Here is a 4,558-nt window from a genome sequence, read left to right as displayed (position 1 = left end):
CAGACCTGCCGCTCTGCAGATCTGTTCTGCTGCTCTGGTCTGCCGCTCTACAGACCTGCTCTGCCACTCTGGTCTTCCACACTGCAGCGCTGGTCTGCTGCTCTGCCCTGTCGCTCTGCAGACCTGCCCTGCTGCTATGGTCTGCTACTATGCAGACCTGCCTTGGTCTTCCGCTCTAGTCTGTCGCTCTGCAGACCTGCTCTTCCGCTCAGCAGACTTAGTCTTCCGCTCTGGTCTGCCGCCTTGCAGACCTGCTCTACCCCTCTGCAGACCTGCCCTGTCGCTCAGTTCTGCTGCGTTACGAAAACCAACCCCTGCTGGCAGCATGAGATTATCTGCTTAGGTCATTTAGACTATAAGTTGAATTTAAATTCTGTGTAAATTTTAAATTCAACTAAGTACCCATAAATCTCCGGCATTAGATTGTTTGTTTCTAACAATCTTGAAACAGAGACGTTTCTGTTGAGATGGTCACGGAACAGAATGCTGAGGTGCAACAGACTCAACACGTGCAGGCCCTGTCCGCCCCGATTGGAACTGTGCCAATCAACCACAGGGAAAAGCCAGAGAAGTTCAGTGGACTGAAATTCAAGAGGTGACAGCAGAAGATGCTCTTCTACCTGACCACGCTCAACCTGGCTCGGTTCTTGACCGAAGACCCTCCCAAGTGAGCTGAGGGCGCTGATGCGCAGACCATCAATACAGTGGAGGCATGGACTCATTCTGAATTCCTCTGCTGAAACTACATTCTTAACTGCCTTGCGACTCGTTGTAGGCTGTGTATAGCATGAAGAGAACGACTAAGGAGATGTGGGAGTCCTTGGACAAGAAATACAAGACGGAGGATGCAGGGGCAAAGAAGTTCATCGTGGGCCGATTCCTAGACTACAAGATGGTTGACTCCAAGACAGTGATCAGCAAAGTCCAGGAGCTTCAGGTGATCTTGCACGAGATCCACTCAGAAGGGATGGTTCTGAGTGAAACCTTCCAGGTGGCTGCTATCATTGAGAAGCTGCCTCCCGGTTGGAAGGATTTCAAGAACTACCTGAAGCACAAGCGGAAGAAGATGAATGTGGAGGAACTCATTGTTCGACTTCGCATCGAAGAAGACAACAAGAGTTCAGAGAGGAAACTGTTCTCTCAGGCTACTGTGAAAGCCAACGTGATCGCACGGTCAAAGTTCGAAACGGAAGAACTCCAAGTCTTCCAAGATGGGATCCAAAGGAGGCATCAGCAAAAAGAAATTCTCTGGGAAGTGCTTCAACTGTGACAAAGTGGGTCACAAATCTTCGGAGTGCAGAAAGCCGAAGAAGAAGCAAGAGGCCAACCTGAACGAGGGACCAGAAATGGACGACCTTTGCACTATGGTCTTAGAACTGAATCTGGTTAGTTTAAACCCGCGGCAATGGTGGATCGATACTGGAGCCACCAGACATGTCTGCTGCAATAAGGAGCTGCTCCACAACTTTGAAGAAGTCACTGGAGACAAGCTGTTCATGGGGAACTCAGCAACCTCGAACATCATGGGCCAAGGAAACGTGGTGCTGAAGATGACCTCGGGCAAGGATCTCACTCTGAACAATATGTTGTATGTTTCGGAGACTCGAAAGAATCTAGTATCCGGATCACTATTGAGCAAGCATGGCTTTCGCATTGTCTTTGAGTCGGACAGAGTTGTATTGTCCAAGAATGGAGTGTTTGTAGAAAGGGGCTATGTATCTGATGGGTTGTTTAAGCTCAATGTAATGGCGATTAGACCTAAGATAAATAAAACTGAAAGCTCTTCCACTTATATGCTTGAATCTTCGTGTTTGTGGCATGGTAGACTAGGATGTGTTAACTACGATGTATTGCGTAAATTAATTAATATGCAAAGCATACCTACATTCCACCTTGACTCAAAACACAAGTGTAAGATTTATGTTAAAGCAAAAATGACAAGGTCATCTTTTCAACATATTGAAAGAAGTAATGAACCATTTGACCTAATCCACACTGATGTGTGCGACCTAAAAGGTATACCAACACGTGATGGTAATAAATACTTCATCACTTTTGTAGATAATAACACAAAATATTGTTATGTGTATCTTCTCAAAAGTAAGGATGAAGCTATAGAGAAATTTATTCTCTATAAAAATGAGGTTAAAAACCAACTTAATAGGAAAATTAAGGTGGTTCGAAGTGACCGAGGCGGTGAATATGTGTCACCGTTCGCTGAGTTGTGTGTTGAACATGGGATCAGACACGAAACAACAGCTCCTTATACTCCTCAGCAAAACGGAATTGTTGAGCGAAAGAATCGAACTCTAAAGGAGATGATGAATGCTCTTCTATTGAACTCTAGATTACCAGATTCCATGTGGGGGGAAGCTGTGTTAACAGCTAATTACGGCCAAAATGTTGGTGCCTGATTCGAAAAGGATTAAGATAGGACTAAAGATAGTTGATTGCATATTTATTGGATATGCACATAACAGCAGTGTCTATCGACTTTGTGTGTATGAGTCACACATACCGGAGATACACAAGAACTTGATAATTGAATCGAGAAATGCCTCGTTTTTCGAGTATGTGTTTCCGCATAAGACCCATGAGGATGCTAACTCCTCAAAACGAGCAACCGAAACACAAGGCAAAGAAGAAGATGATGACGACGAGGAACCCGTGGAGGTTGAGCCTAGACGGAGCAAAAGAGCTCGGGTAGAAAAATCCTATGGATCGGATTTTATCACTTTCATGTTGGAGAGTGAGCCCCGAAGTTACTCAGAAGTTGTAGGCTCTTCTGATGGACCTCACTGAAAAGAGGCAATTGCATCTGAGATAGAATCTATCTTGTAAAATTACACTTGGGAACTTGTGGATCTTCCTCCAGGAAGTAAATCACTAGGTTGCAAGTGAATCTTTAAGAAGAAAATGAAATCAGATGGCACAATCGATAAATACAAGGCCAGATTGGTAATCAAAGGATACCGACAATGAGAAGATCTTGATTACTTCGATACATACTCTCCGGTATCGAGAATAACTTCCATCAGAGTATTGTTGGCTATTGCCGCTCTATGGAATCTCGAAATACATCAAATGGATGTAAGGACAGCCTTTATAAACGGGGATTTAGAAGAGGAAATCTACATGGACCAACCTGAGGGATTTTCTGTGTCAGGACAGAAAAACAAGGTCTGTAGATTGGTGAAGTCATTATATGACTTGAAACAAGCACCAAAGCAGTGGCATGAGAAATTTGATAATGCCATGAAAGAATGTGGATTCAAGATAAATGAATGTGATAAATGTGTCTACATGAGAGCCACAGAGAGTGACTATGTCATCTTGTGCCTCTATGTAGATGATATACTTATCATTGGGAGCAATGATAAGATAATCAAATCCACTAAAGATATGTTGAACTCAAGATTTGACATGAAAAACATGGGCCTAGCTGATGTAATTCTAGGAATCAAAATTCTTAGAACGACAGAATGACTTGTTCTTAGTCAGTCTCATTACGTGGACAAGATTCTTGAGAAATTCACCAAGGGTGATACTGCGTTGGCACGAACGTCGATAGATATGAGTCAACATCTATCAAAAAATCGATGTGAAAGTATCTCTCAGATAGAGTACTCTCGAGTAATTAGAAGTCTGATGTACTTGATGAGTTGTACACGACCAAACTTGGCCTACGCAGTAAGCAAACTGAGTAGATACACGAGCAATCCCGGTGTTGAGCAATGGAAAGGGATAACAAGAGTACTGAGGTGCTTGAGGTATACTCGTGAATATGGATTGCACTATACAAGATATCCTGCTGTGATCGAAGGATTCAACGATGCGAGTTGGATATCTGATATAAAAGACTCTAAGTCTACGAGTGGATATATCTTCACTGTAGCAGGTGCAGCCATTTCCTGGAAATCTTCTAAGCAAACCGTAATAACCAGATCCACGATGGAATCTGAGTTTGTAGCTCTTGACAAATGTGGTGAAGAGGCTGAATGACTATGACAATTCTTAGAAGATATTCCACGGTGGTCGAAACCAGTGTCGCCGATTTGCATACATTGCGATAGTCAATCAGCAATCGGTCGGGCACAAAGTCATCTGTATAATGGTAAGTCTAAACATATACGTCGTAGACATAATATCATTAGACAACTACTCTCAACGGGAGTTATCACTGTTGACTATATGAAGTCAAAGGATAACCTAGCAGATTCGCTAACCAATGGGTTAAATCAAGAGTTAGTTGCAAGCTCATCAAGAGAAATGGGCTTGATACCGATGTCAGCGATCAGTGCAGAGGACACCCAACCTATGCTAACTAGAGATCCCAAGAACTAGGTTCAAAGGGACAACTAATCTGCACTGACTAGACACACTGTGGAGGGTAGCCCAATGAAACAGTGATTAGACGAGGGAAAGCCAATGAGTTTTTAATGATCAAAAAGAATAGATGGAACTCTTGAGGGGTCACCTATGTGAGAAAAAAGTGGGGCCGCTTCGAAGAGAATTGGAGACACAATTCTTAGAGCTTCTCACAAAACCAGGTGTGTTC

The sequence above is a fragment of the Zingiber officinale genome, chromosome 6A (assembly GCF_018446385.1).
Source record: "Zingiber officinale cultivar Zhangliang chromosome 6A, Zo_v1.1, whole genome shotgun sequence".
NCBI lineage: Eukaryota > Viridiplantae > Streptophyta > Magnoliopsida > Zingiberales > Zingiberaceae > Zingiber > Zingiber officinale.
Note: the sequence above shows the minus strand (reverse complement) of the source record.